Source organism: Cherax quadricarinatus, chromosome 30 (genome assembly GCF_038502225.1).
Source record: "Cherax quadricarinatus isolate ZL_2023a chromosome 30, ASM3850222v1, whole genome shotgun sequence".
Lineage (NCBI taxonomy): Eukaryota > Metazoa > Arthropoda > Malacostraca > Decapoda > Parastacidae > Cherax > Cherax quadricarinatus.
The window spans coordinates 11037616-11053342 of NC_091321.1; the positions used below are offsets into that span (position 1 = coordinate 11037616).

The 15727-nt window shown below is 41.1% G+C and overlaps 1 long non-coding RNA gene across 1 annotated transcript in view; it reads right to left on the reverse strand.

Moving 5' to 3' along the window:
• The window catches only part of LOC138853420 (uncharacterized), a 604878-nt gene extending 600133 nt beyond the window's left edge, over positions 1–4745 (reverse strand). Inside the window, exon 1 of the long non-coding RNA XR_011392607.1 lies at positions 4564–4745. This is a non-coding gene — a long non-coding RNA (uncharacterized lncRNA). The remainder of the gene's footprint in view (positions 1–4563) is intronic.
• Between the last annotated feature and the right edge of the window lie 10982 nt (positions 4746–15727).

Sequence of the window (15727 nt, forward strand, 5' to 3'; positions counted from 1 at the left end):
GGAAAGACAACTATAATATATCTATGATCATGAACGATGTAAAAATTCCTCTGAGGATATAAAGGGAAGAGAACTGAAGAACCCTGCTCGAGGACCTAGACCTACTACATGACTGCCCAATTAAGAAAGTTGTGAAATTCTGTCTCTGGAAAAGATGCGAGATATGGCACCACCTGGACGGGGACGGTTGTGCTGCTGTTCTCAAGGTTAATCACATGACATGGATCTCATATGTAATGATCTAGCCTCATTTTATGCCCCTACTGTTCAATAAGGGGTACGATGCACCGTCTGCTTTTGTAGGAGCTGATTTGTGTGTGTAGGATTTTCCAGGTGTAGGTTATATCTCTCTCCCCTACACTCACGTGAGTATATGTCAAGTGACTCCAAGCGTTCCTAGTAATTAAGGTGTTTGACGGAACTTATATGTGCAGTAAAGGTTCTCTGTACATTCTCAAGAACTATGATTTCACCTGCCTTGAACGGAGCTGTTAGTATACAGCAGTATTCCAGCCTAGAGAGAACTAGTGAATTAAAAAGGATCATCACTGGTATGGCATCCCTTATTTTAAAGGTTCTCATTATCCAGCCTATCATTTTCCTCGCACATGTGATAGTAACACTGTTATGATCCTTGAAGGTGAGATCTAACATTAACACTCCCAAGTCCTTCACACTACTTTTCCGCTCTACTATGTGATCAAAATTTGTAATATACTAAGTTCTAGCAATTATTTCCTCCAGTTTTCCAAAAGGGAGTAGTTGAAATTTGTCCTCATTTAACATCATATCGTTTTCAGTTGCCCACTAGAAAACTTACTTTATATGTGCTTGTAGATTTACCATGTCCTCAATGGATGACACTCTCATGTAGAGATTCTAGTATCGTCTGCAAAGGATGACATGTACTATGGTTTACATCTCTGTCTATGTCTGATACGAGGATAAGGAGCAGGAAGGGGGCGAGTACTGTGCCTTGTGGAACAAAGCTCTTCACTGTGGCAACCTCCGACTTAACCATGTTACCACTACTCTTGTCAGAGGCTTTTGGAAAAAATCTGTGTATACCACATCTCCATTCTGGTTCAGCAGTAGCGAGAAGCAGGATCAATCTGCTGTAAACCCATGCTGCCCTGGATTGTGTAATTGTTGTGAATCCAAGTGGTTTGCGATCATGCTTCTTAAGATTTTTTATGATGTGGGACGTTAGAGCTATTGGTCTACAGTTCTTCGTTATTGTTTTGCTGCCATCTTTATGGAGTGGGGATATATCAGTTGCTTTTAGCGACTGTGAGATTACACCTGTGTTTGTGCTCCCTCTCCATATCATACTTAAGGCATGCGAAAAGGGTTTCTTGGAATTCTTAATGGACACGGAGTTCCACGAATCTGGGTCTGAGGCTGAGTGGGTATGTTGTCAATGGCTTTTTCAAAGTCCAGTGGAGTTAGGGTTATATCAGAAATTTGCCATACACTGACAGGGTTTTCAGGCTCATTCATGAACAAATCATTTGGATTGTCGATCTTAAAACTGACTAATGGCTCGCTAAATACAGAGTCGTACTGAGACTTCAGTATCCCAACTCATTTCTTTGTTGTCATTTATATAAGTTCCATCTTGTCTGAGCAAGGGTCTGATACTAGATATGGTTTTTGCCTTGTTTTTAGCATATATCTGGTTATGCCAGAAGGGTGTTTCGGGGGGGGGGGGGTCTCAACGGCCCTGCGGCCCAGTCCATGACCACGCCTCGCTGTGGATCAGGTTCTGATCAACCAGGCTGTTATTGCAAGCCACACGCAGACATATGAACCACAGTCCGGCCGGTCAGAAACTGACTTTAGGTGCCTGTCCAGTTCCCTTTTGAAAACAGCCAGGAGTCTGTTGGTAATCCCCTTTTTTCTTTCAATTTCACTAATTGCTTTTAGCTCCTGTCTCGCCTGGATCCTGAATGAATCACTTAAGTTCAATATTTTCCATTTCCCTGGTCAATGCTTCCCTCCGTACTTCAGATAATGTAGCCCCCTTGAGAAGCTCAGTGATTCTTCGCCTTCTCCTGTAGAGGGAGCATCTCTCTTTCTCTCCAGTTTTACTTCTCTTCTTTTTTCTTAGGGGAATATGCCTTGAACAGCAGCTGTCAGAAAGTTAATCCTTTCAAGGCATTGGTTTGGATCCATTCTGTTTAAGATATCTTCCCAACATGCTTCATTTAGGACATGGTTTACCTGATCCCAGTTGATGTTCCTGTTGTTCAAGTTCGATTTGGTGAAAACACCCTCGTAGCTGTATGCATTTTGCTGGTCAGGACTCCTGTGCATGTAAGTCTGGACTTCGATTAGACTGTGATCCGAATTAGTTGTTTTTGATATTGTTATGTTTCTTACCAGGTTATCATTATTTGTGAAAATAAGGTCAAGTGTGTTTTCCAGTATTTGTTGGCTCCACTATTTGTTGGCTTAGGATGTATTTATTGCAGAGATTCAGCAGCTCATGTGTGTGTGATTTTTGATCTGAGTTGCCTCCAGGGACTGTCTCTGCTAAAACATTATTTGTTACATTCTTCCCTTTTATATGTCTTAGAATGAAATCACCAAGTAACAAGATGTTTGGGGCTGGGGTTGGAAGATTTTCCTGACAGTAGTCAATTTTCAATAATTGTTCCTCGAACTGTTGGGAAGTTGAATCTGGTGACTTATATACAACCACAATGACTAAGTTTTGGTTCTCGATCTTATTGTTAACACTTCAACTACATCATTTGTAGTGTTCAGTAACTGTGCAAATGAGCGACTCTTTGGCTTGGCATCCCTAGTTTTGAAGGTTCTCATTATCTATCCTATCATTTTCCTAGATGTGGTATAGACATTGTTGTGATCTTTGAAAGTGAGATTCTCTGACATTATCACTCACAGGTCCTTCACTTTAGTTTTTTCACTATTGTGTAGTTGGAATTTGTTTTATACTCCGATTCGTTTTTTATTTCCTCGAATTTTCCATAGCGGAGCAATTGAATTTTGTCCTCAATGAACTTCACATTATTGAACATTTCAGTATGTAGTGTAAGTGTCGAATATTCCAGTATGTAGGTCCAGTACTGAATCCTTATCTAGCCATACACAAATGGAAGCTAGAGAATCTTGACATTATATATATATATATATATATATATGTATATATATATATATATATATATATATATATATATATATATATATATATATATATATAATGCCCCCAGACTGAAGCTACCTACCTGGAAGGCATTCCGGGGATCAACGTCCCCGCGGCCCGGTCCATGACCAGACCTCAGACCTCCTGGTGGATCAAGGCCTGATCAACGAGGCTGTTACTGCTGGTCGCACGTAGTCCAGTGCTGATCCAGCACTGACTTTAGGTATCTGTCCAGCTCCCTCTTGCAGACAACCAGGGGTCAATTGGTAATTCCCCTTATGGCTGGTGGGAGGCTGTTGAACAGTCTTGGGCCCCGGACATTTATTGTTTTCTCTTAGTGTACCCATGGCACCCCTACTTTTCACTGGGGGTATGTTGCATCGCCTGCCAAGACTTTTGCTTTCGTAGGGAGTGATTTCTGTGTGCAGATTAGGGATTAGTCCCTCCAGGATCTTCCACGTGTAGATTATGATGTACCTCTCTCGCCTGAGTTCCAGTGAATACAAGTCAAGTGCTGGCTTTCAGGAAAGTACAGCTCATTTTCCAGTAGATAATATAACCATGACATGCAAAACACTCTTGGGAACTGAGAAAGTATAGGACAGACACTTTCCTAGGGTAGGATCCAGGAAACATTGATGTAAGCTGTGTAAGAGAGATCACGAAGTGCTTCTTTAATACGAGAGGAGCAGAAATGTGGAACACGTGGTACCGCTACACACCACAGAAAAGCTCAGACGTAAATACGCAAAAGATATTTGACAAATCAATGTTAAAATGCGGCTCTAGGATCTCGAGTTCCCCTCTTATCCTGCAGTAAATCAAACTGGTATTGTAAATAATAGAAATTACACGTACACAGTAATTTTAAATATACAGTATATAAGGCAACAAATAGGGAGTGGAGAAGGGAGGTAAGAGATATGAGGCATGGAGAGGGACGGGGGAAGGGGAGAAAGATGGAGGGATAGAGAGGGGTACCGACAGGGAGGGGTTAGCTGAGGAGTTAGGGGATGGGAGGGGGAGGATGCATGCTAGTGGTTGCCACCACCACCACCAGCAATAGTGTCAGCTGTAACAGGTTTCTGGCTACTCCCACACTCGCCGGAGTACCCAGCTTGCTTACACTACACTGTCTGGGTCACCACACTGCCTATACTTTCAACATAGCAGTGTGGATTTCACCGTGAGACCACCAGTACACATCCACTTGTATGTAAACATACAGTAACGCAATATGCACCATCAACACAAACATTTCGCCAGTTTTCCCGGGCAATTGCCACAAATTTTTAGCACATTCACTGTGCTTCGACCAGAGCACGTGTAACACTACAAATATGTTAACTCCACATAACTAAAGTGCAGATCTGTCACTGCTACATATTACTTACACAAATATTTCACTCTACTGCACTGCAGAAAATATTTGAAAATTTTCAGAAAAAAATCACTAGGTAGTTTTTTTTTTTTTAAACGTCAACAAATCCACAGGGTTTTGCAATCGCTGCGAGACAGTGACCAAAGACCACTGTCTGTGAGGCAGGCGAGGCGGAGACTGGTGGTGGTGTCGGGAGTTGTGGTGGTGGTGGTGGTGGTGGTGGTGGTAGTGGTGGTGGTGGTAGGTAGTGGAAGCAGGAGGAGGGGGTTTTGGGGGAGCCACACACTCACTAGAGTGGTGGTGGTGCTTGTTGGTCGAGCACCATGGTGCTGTGGTCCAGTCCACTCTTTCTCTCCGTCTCGGCAGCACTTGCTGCTCTCTCTACACTCACTCCTTCCCTCCTCCCACCATGGCTCTCCTCAAGGCAACCCCCCTCCCTCCTTTTCTCACACACACACACCATGATCACGTCAGCAACAAGTGGTAATGGCTGGGAATACAGGACAGAGGAGAGGGATGGAAGCTGTACTTGTCAGTCATAGTGCCGCCGGAGCATCTCAGGTTCCCTACACAGTGCCACTATGACACTACTCTTACTGAATGGCGAGTACCCGACAAACTACCAGTGTTAAACACTTAATACAGGAAGCCATTTTACAACTGTTGAAAAAGTCCTAAAAGGGGCTTTATGCAGAGTTGGTAAAGCCCCTTTTAGGACGACACGTTGTCTAATAACAAAAAGGCTAGCCCTGTTACATGTGTTTCACACTCCTACGACACTCTTGTTCACTTTTTGTGGCGCCAAGCCTCCCACCAACAGCCTCAGTGCCTTCCCCTCTCTCCCACTCCTCTCAATGACGTCGATTCCACTGATGTCGACGTAATAATACAATAATTAGTTTTACTAATAGGGCCCCGAAGCCTGATTGTGATCTACTGGTCGCGGTATTGATGTTAACGGTGGTAGTGGTGGTGGCCTGGATGGTGGTGGTGTGAGTAGTGGTGGTGTGGGTAGTGGTGGTGTGGGTAGTGGTGGTGTGGGTGGTGGTGGTGTGGGTGGTGGTGGTGTGGGTAGTGATGGTAGTGGTATCTTAAACCTAATTTTTGCCTCAAGGAAGGGCCGTGTTACCCACCACGTTAGAACCCTTTCCACCACAGAGGCAGAGTATTTCAGCACAAAAGGTCGCACCTACACACGAACCATTTACAGCAAGGTCGCACCTACACACGAACCATTTACAGCAAGGTCGTACTTACACACGAACCATTTACAGCAAGGTCGTACTTACACACGAAACATTTACATTGCAACAAGGTTAATCCACAACGAAATTATCACTACATTTTCTAAGTCGTCTTTAATTAAATAAATCTCCACACAACACCATTACTTAAATCAGGTGTCTTCATGCTGATGAAGCTGTCCTCTAATTTCAATGATTAAACTTGATTACCCAAAGCCCCTCCCCATTCCCCAGGCGCTATATGACTACCGGGTTTTGGTTCACTGTACATGCGAAGCTCAAGAAAATTTATTGGGCGCACATATCACTCAGGGTTAAGCTCTGTTTAGTCTGACGACTACACGTGGTGGCTTTTTCAGTCCTGAGGACTGAAGAAGCCACTCATGGCGAAACGTTTCCTCCATATCTTGAACTATACAGCGGTAAGACTAGACGGAGCTCAATCCTGAGTAATATAATAATATAATAATAAACCGCTTTATACTCACCTTCCCAATCTTGCCACTAGAGAGATGAATCTCAACAACCTCACAATAGTCACGCTACGTCGCTAAAACTAACTTGACCATTACCTTCTAGATTCTCAAACTTCCACGGTCATGTTCCAAAACATTGCCCCCCCCCCAAAAAAAGTGATTTGCAGAACAGGTTATCTGAAGACAATACATCACACTTGACACATCACATGTGACACATCACTTGACACACGACTTCAGTCATCATAGTCTCACCTGCCCTTTAACTATTTCCCGCACAAAATAGTAACTAGTACATATTATACCAAGCTTGAAGATCACCTACTTAACGTTATTCCACTCAAACATCACATACTTAATACTTAACAGTCTCCCACTCAAAGATCACCTACTTAACAGCCACCCACTCAAACATTACCTACTTAACAGTCTCCCACTCAAACATCAATTACTTGGTGGCCTCCCACTCAAAAAATTAACCTCTTAATTGCCTCCTACTGGAAGATGAATCTGTTAACGGCCTTCTACTCGAAGATCATTCACTCAGCAGTCTCTCAAGGTCACCCACTTAAAAGTCTTACAATATAAAAATCACCTACTTGTACAAACCTCCTCCTACATCAAGGTCACCCACCAAATGCTTCGCACTCGAAAGAAAATTGTATGGTGGATTATGTGAACTTGTAAAACAAGCCATGGCTGTTATCTTCAAGCAATCTGTGCTCTCTCGTTTATTATTATTAATACTCATCACTCCTCACATCTTCCTTCAAGCCAAACCAGATGTTCATGTTAGGAAATAATATATATATATATATATATATATATATATATATATATATATATATATATATATATATATATATATATATATATATATATATATTATATATATATATACGCTTAATATCCAAAAGATTCGAAGTATTACACTCCATCATCAGTGCTAAAACAATTGAGAACAATTACCAAACAGAATAGCTAGTCTATGCCAAAACAAAAAAGTTTGGTTTAAAGAAAGTCTTCAAATTTAAAATATGTCTAAGATACACAAATAAACCTAACAGTTTTACAATACGTAACCTAAATATTTTTATAATCACGAATAAAATGCATTACTGTGTGAACAAGCTAGTATAAATGTTAAGTTAGGCACTGTAAACGTGCTAAGTGTATCTGTGTATCTCATATATACACCAATAACCCGCATTTAGGAAAAAGTAATGACGACGTTTCGGTCCGAGTGAAACGAAAAGAAGGCCAGAATATACCTAGATGAGAAGGGGAGAGGTGAGAAGGGAGAAAGTGAGGGGTGACAGATGCGGAGGCCGCCACCACAGAGTAGGAGAGACAAGAACATTTTTCCTGACAGAGGGAGCATGGTAAGAAAAGTAATGAATGTGCACACCACAGTGCACTGGCTTGTGAGAAAAGGAAAAATTAAAGCCTGTCGCCGAGCGATGGACGTGCACATCAAGGAAAGAAAGCAAAGAGTATGATTCTCACTCAGTGGTATGTACATTCACTACTTTTCTTACCAGGTTACCCCTGTTAAGTGTTGTTGTTCCTCTCTGTCTTAGTGCCCTCCGCATCTCTGATCCTCAATCTCTCGACTCAGAAATTTCCACTCTTCCTAGTTTGTTCTCTCACCTTGGCTAGCCTCCGGATTTCATATATTCTGCCTACTTTCATGCTCAACAGTCTTACTTCTTTCCCAAACTCTCTTCTTCCGTGAAATCTCTCGTTCTAACACCCTTCGTAGCAATTTAAGTCGTACTTCTCCTGCCACTGATGTTTCCAGTGTCTATTCTATTTTCTGCTCCTCTTGTCCTCTCCAATACTTTGGTAAATCTGACCTCTCTTTCTCTCTCTCGCTCTTTATGACAGACTCTTTTTCTGTCATGTTAGAAATCACAGTCAACTTGTTAAAAGATCTTATGTCAAAACTGTCTACCGCTCTAGTTTTCCCAGCTACATTCTTGTCGACGTATCCCTTAATAATAATAAGTCTACAAGTATATCGATACACCTGACGAACCTAGATGACATCATTAACATACTATACAGAAAGCCCCCTGATTATGCCAAACATTTCAGGTAACTTTGGTTAATTTTGTTTCTCAAGATGCAACCCACAACAGTCAGCTTATACATAACATTCCTAATATCAATCTTAGTTCTGGCTTTGTCTCGGTTGATGCCTGCATGTCTCACTACGTTGTCAAATGTTCTAAACTTAAGAATACTTATGACTTGACCTGATCTTTGCCTCCTCTCCTTACCTCTTCACTTCGTGTATGGCCGTGGGCCAGTAACTCTCGTGCAGTTATCCTCTCTTCTCTTCTACTAGTACTACTACTACTACTATTATCTCTTTCCTACTCTTTTTACCCTAGTTTTCTACTGATACTACTTCTGCTACCTTCTTATTTCCACCTCTCCCACTGCTACAATTACTACTACTTCTACTATTACTACTTCTACCTTACTACTACTACTACTTTACCATTACTACTACTACCACTTCTACCATAACTACTACCACTTTCAATACTACCATTACTACAACTTTCACTACCATCATCTCTCCTTTGTTCCCCCGCCCTCTTCCATTATATATTCTGGCCTTTCCTTCTCGCTTCAGTGTGACTTGTCAATGGTCCATGTCGGGTTATCTATGTATGTCTGAGATACACACAAAAAGCATAGAACATTTCTGTTTTAATTTTAGACCAGCTATTCTGATGATGGAGTTTTGTACTCCGAAATGTTTGGATGATACATGAAGATACTTGGATATTAAGCATATGTGTGTGTGTGTGTGTGTGTGATAAGAACTGTTGGAGAACGCTGCCACCATACGTGATCCAAGACTGTTCAACTTTCTACAAGCAAATATAAGAAATACTGCTATATAAGATGTCTCAACAGTCGGGTTGTGATGGTTATTTGCACTTACGAGCTGCAAACAGCAATAACCTAGTTAATCATGCTGTCGATCGGGAAATCCGGCCACGGGTTAGGCTGCGGGAGGAGAAACACTTCCGAAACCAGGCATAGTTATGTTTGCCACAGGTATGCGATGAATATTTGGGTCTACATAGTGCAAACAACAACAATCAGATTAATCAGGCAGTTATCATGAAAGCCTGCACTTATAGCGGCTGCAAAAGTGGAAAACTCTCAAGGCAGGTCACCGTTAAGGTCACCCACTTTAGCCACCTCCCATTCCAAGGTCACCCATTTCAACTAGTCGTTTTCCACTACTCCCACATTTCAACAATTTTCTTACTGATTAATCAGAAATTGTGAGAAAATCTTTAAAAATTAAACAGTGATATGACTTCTGCAACATTTTTCACGTGTTTTACTAAGGCAGATTATCTGATAAGTCTTTTAGACATCCTGAACACTGACGTAGTTTATTTCTGATGACTAAGACACGTGTGGAACAGATGGACCACGATAAAGATGACAACTGTTGCACACAGTATGTCTTACTTATTAACTTGTCGGTATTGTATACTATTTTCATAATTATATAGTTTCTTCTTAATGTGAATTCTCATGTGTTTAACGTAATAATATCTACTGGAAAACTCGTTTAGAGAGATTAAACCTTTTATTTACTGAGAGTATCACTCTGGGCCGAGTGTTGTCAAGTACCTGCCTGCGTCTGACTTTTTTGGGTTATCCTAGGTAATCTACACATATGCTGCTATGTATGATCATTTATGTAATTGTATTTATGTGTACCTATACCTGAATAAACTTACTTAGTCTTGATACAACACCTGATGCTCCGACCAAGTTGTCAACATCTCAGCGACCTTCTCACAGCAGGAAGTTACGTCACATTTCGAAGTCTGCTAATTTATATATCTTCCAACTTTAATCCTTCCCACTTCCAAGGTTATGAAGCTCAATACCTCTTTGTTTGGCAAGTTTATTTAATTTTAACCTGCTTTCCCACTCTGGTGATCACCATCCAAAGTACCTTCATGAAACACTGGTCACTCATTTAAGAACCTTCAACACCCACGTAAGTACCTCCAACACTGGTCACCCATTTAAGTACCTTCAATACTGTAACTTCTCACCACTTCCCAGATCAAATACCTGGATAAACTTCTGCCTAACACGACGGATATGTGGTGAATAATAAACTACTCGCTACCGTCCAGAAGATAGATATGTAGTGCACAATTAGCCACTAGATATGTAGTGCACAATTAGCCACTACGACAGCAAAATTTATTATTTCCCGACTGGAAGAACACCCACAGCGTATTTCCTTTTCGAGAAAACTGTCACAATCATGCCACCAGTGAAGACTCTTACTAAGACAACAATCAGTCACAATCGTGCAACCTGTGAAGACTCTTACTAAGACAACAATCAGTCACAATCGTGCCATCAGTAAAGACCTTTACTAAGACAACAATCAGTCACAATCATGCCACCAGTGAAGACTCTTACTCATACAACATTCAGTCACAATCATGCCACCAGTGAAGGCTCTTGGTAAGACTATACTTAGTCACAATCATGCCACCTGTATCAGGCATGACTCATTAATACCACTTGTTATTGAAGAACAACCAGAGCACAAGATATCAGTTTCCTGTCTAAAGTGTGAGGTAACAACAAGCCACGACCCATTTCTTCTCTCTCCTACTAATCCTCATTATCTCCTTCCTTCAGAGTGCCCTTCTTAATTAGTCCCTTTCTCTATCCCTCCACTGGTATGTTCAGAATAAAACTGTACACGTTTTATCCGAGGCAAACATTTTGTAAAGTGTGTGGAGAAGAGGATAAACGTTCCATCTTATAACGCAGAAGAGCACGGGAATACAGAACTAATACTAATAACATTTATGATTAGTATAAGCAACTTGTAGTTCAGGTTCGTAACATTTTGCAAAATATATGAAGTATTTCCGGTAATTAAGTAATGATACACTATAAAGGCAGTGACTTCTGAACGTTGCAACGTCCAAGGATGTAGTTGGCATCGTCAACGGCATATCAACAATACTATTGTATTCACTTACATAACCTGTGATGAACTTCTGATCGGTTTTGAGGGCACTTCTACCCTGCTGATTGTGAGGCTGTTCTTGTTAAGAGTCCGCAGGTCTCTACAACCTGGTTGATGCTGGCACTTCCTGGAAGCAGAAATACCCTCGGGGCAAACATCTTAAAATCCTCTCAGGCTTCTCTTGATAGTATCATGGTGAATTTACATTATGTTATGGAAACCCAGGTCTTACACAATACATTTGCAACAGACAGCTGTCCGACAGCTGCATACAGCGTAGTGGAACACCCACCACACCACGCCACTATCAACCCATACCTCCACGCCACTATCAACCTACACGTCCACGCCACTATCAACCCATACCTACACGCCACTATCAACCCACACCTCCACGCCACCACCAACCCACATCTCCACGCCAGCATCAACCCACAAGAGCAGCATCATGTGTGGGCGAGGGTACCACGAAGCTCTCACCCAGCCACTTGTTGAACGTGACCAGAGTATTGCGGCACTACTCAAAACCTAGAGCAGTGCCCACACAACTGGGCACTGAGACTGGCCATACAACACTGTCCATAAAACACTGACCATATAACACTCACCACACAACACAGACCACACAACACTGATCATACAACTAATCACATAACATTCACTACACAACACTAACCACAACAGTAACAACAAATCATCGTCTACACATCACTGATCACATAACACTGATCACACAACACTTGCCACACAACAATGACCACACAACAATGCCACACAATACTGACAACAATGACCACACAACATAAACTACACAATACTGACAACACTGACCACACAACACTAACTACACAATATTTTCCACTTCCCTGACATCGTTTCAAATCCTGTTGACTGCGATCTTTGTGTGTGTGTGTGTGTGTGTGTGTGTGTGTGTGTGTGTGTGTGTGTGTGTGTGTGTGTGTGTGTGTGTGTGTGTGTGTACTCACCTATTTGTGGTTGCAGGGGTCGATTCATAGCTCCTGGCCCCGCCTCTTCACTGATTGCTACTAGGTCCTCTCTCTCCCTGCTCCATGAGCTTTATCATACCTCGCCTTAAAACTATGTATGGTTCCCGCCTCCACTACTGCACTTTCTATGCTGTTCCACGGCTTGACTACTCTATGACTGAAGAAATACTTCCTAACATCCCTTTGATTCATCTGAGTCTTCAACTTCCAATTGTGACCTCTTGTGTCTGTGTCCCATCCCTAGAACATCCCGTCTTTGTCCACCTCGACTATTCCGCGCAGTATTTTATATGTCGTTATCATGTCTCCCCTGACCCTCCTAGCCTCCAGTGTCGTCAGGCCGATTTCCCTCAACCTTTCTTGGTAGGACAATCCCTGTAGCTCTGGGACTAGTCTTGTTGCAAACCTTTGCACTTTCTCTAATTTCTTGACGTGCTTGACTAGGTGTGGATTCCAAACTGGTGCTGCATACTCCAGTATGGGTCTGACGTAAATGGTATACAGAGTCTTGAACGACTCCTTACTGAGGTATCGGAACGCTATCCGTAGGTTTGCCAGGTGCCCGTATGCTGCAGCAGTTATCTGATTGATGTGTGCCTCAGGAGATATGCTCGGTGTTATACTCACCCCCAGATCTTTTTCCTTGAGTGAGGTTTGCAGACTTTGGCCATCTAAACTATATTGTGTCTGCGGTCTTCTTTGCCCTTCTCCAATCTGTGTGTGTGTATGTGTGTGTGTGTGTGTGCGTATATATATATATATATATATATATATATATATATATATATATATATATATTTTTTTTTCAACAAGTCGGCAGAATAGGTAAAGCTGGTCAATTAGCAAAAACTCATTTAAAATTAAGTCCTTTCTAAAAATTTCTCTTATACGTTTAAAGATATATTTTTTTCATTTACGGTAATTTAAAAATTTATAATTTTGCACCAAAAGAACCTTAGAAAACTTACCTAACCTTATCATAACAAGCGCAATTTAATTTAGCCTAATCTAACTAAATATATTTTAGATAAGTTTACAATAATTTAATAATAAACGAACACAATGATATATATTTTTTTCATTAGGTTCAGAATGATTTTTGCGAAATTATTGCATACACAAATTTTCGGTTCCCTTATTCGGCAAGAAGAGCGTTGCTATTTAAGCCAAAATCGCAAGTTTCACCTATTCGGCACTAAAATTACGCTTGAGGTGAGTAGATATGACTGATGTATGATGATTATGGACTTGTTATCAATCATTACACTTCCTTTACAATATATTCAGTCATCTTTTCCAATAATTTTTATGATATAATAATGGATACAATATCCATATGGTAATTAACTCATATATGCATTCATAAATCTACTTTTATACAGATACACAGAAAGTAGTGGCAATTAATATTGTTTATCAGTCGCCCTCGTCGTTACAAGCTGCCCAAAGTCATTCATGAAAATACTTTTTACTCCTGTTTACTACATCTGAGTTGCCTGATATTATTTCTGACCAGGAGCAGACGTACTTTTTTCCGCAACTGTACGTTACAACCAGCATCAAGGAAGCCCATTAAAGAATGATCACTTAAAACTTAAATATAATCACAGGGATACCGGTTAGCCGGACTCAAATCCTGGAGGCGGATAGGAGAGTACCTATACTCTGAAGGAGGGGTAGGGATGTTGCAGTCAAGAGGGTAATACAACCGTAATGTAACCACTCGTCTGGTAAGACGGCGATTGAATAAATGATGATGAATGCGTTTTCTACTTCTGGCAAGACAGCTATTGAATGAATAATGGCGAATATATTTATTTTTCTAGGTTACCTTACCTTGGGGGAAAACGACCGGTGCTGAAAAAAAAAAAAAAAAAAAACTCTGAAACCAAACCAACAACAGTAATATTGACCGCACGGCAGTTTTGTTGACCAATAAGTCACTCTGCAGCCCGTCCCCACGGTGTACGTAATAGCGTGCAATTTCAACCGATTTAAGTAACGACGGTGCCTCCCCCACCACCAAATGTCACCCTCATATTTAGCCATCTTTATGGTTAACTATGTAAATTAAAAATATTTTGGGATAAATTAAATTAACCTGCCTTAAAATAATTTAAAAATACTAATTTTGTTCATAGCTTAAATCGATCAGAAATTAACGTAGGAAAGCACGTTAGAAAGAGACGGTGTATGGTGAGGATGAGCTTCAGACTGACAAACATGTATGTTACAGACCTTGTATGGGGAAACACTCAGTCCAGGGGTATCATCAGTCTGAAAGAAATAATATTTCGGTAACTGAACACGAAGATTTTATTGTATAATGATAAAGTTTGAAAACTGTTCGTTACTTGCTGACTCACTTACTGTAAGTACGAAAGGAGACAGAGAGGCACGTAATTCCCTCCTTGTCACATATGGCAAGTATATAATGGATGGTTGCCTGGCTTAGTTGGTAGCGCCCTCCTCTCACATTAAGGGTCCGTGGTTTGATCCTTGCCACAGTAGAAACATCTGGACATGTTTCCTTACACCTGTCGCCCCTGTTCACCTAGCAGTAAGTAGGTACCTGGGTGAGTCGACTGTTGTGGGTGGCATCCTGGCTTGGAAATGAGTTGACGCAAGATAACAGCTCTTAACCTGTAAATTCAATCGTGTAAAAAAAATGCAAATGGTGAAGGGAGGCAGAGGCTTCAGGTACATTTCGTAGATAAGGTTAGCGTTAAGAATGAATTATAAATAATTTATGAGCCGAAATGCATGTGCAAAGTTGCAAGCAGAACATGTTCACAGCATGAAGTGATACATGGTAAAGTGTCGGGGAGATACAAGTTGTAGGATCAAAATTAAGAACATTAAAGAGTGAGAAAAAAGACTATTTGGAAACGGAATACAGGATATATACAGATAAACTAAACTTTTAAGACCAATTATATATACAAATAAATTAAAAAGATTAGTTTAATTTTCAAGACTCATTTATCATGTAGAAAAGACGAAGAAGTTATCTGGTGTACTGGATTAATGGATAAAAAATAGAGGAGAATAAACTGCCACAATTTCTTATTCCTGTACCCTCATTTTTGGTACCGTTGAGCCGGGTACTTCCATAGTGGGTATCTTTCTCTCGTTCCCAACAAATCTGGTAAGACTCGTATCAAGCACCACCTCTACAGTGGGTACCAAACTTCCTTCACATCACACTCTCCCAAACACACGGTTCTAGCTCATGACCATAATCACCCATACAAGTATTAACCAGCCCCCTCCCCCCGAGTTTACCTACCCCTCAAGCTGGTGAAGAGGGGAGTGTTGGGCGCATTCCTCCTGAAGAGCTCTCAACATTACCTCCCAGTGCACCATTCACTTAATGACCAGACCTCCAGACTCTTGAAATTATGCACTC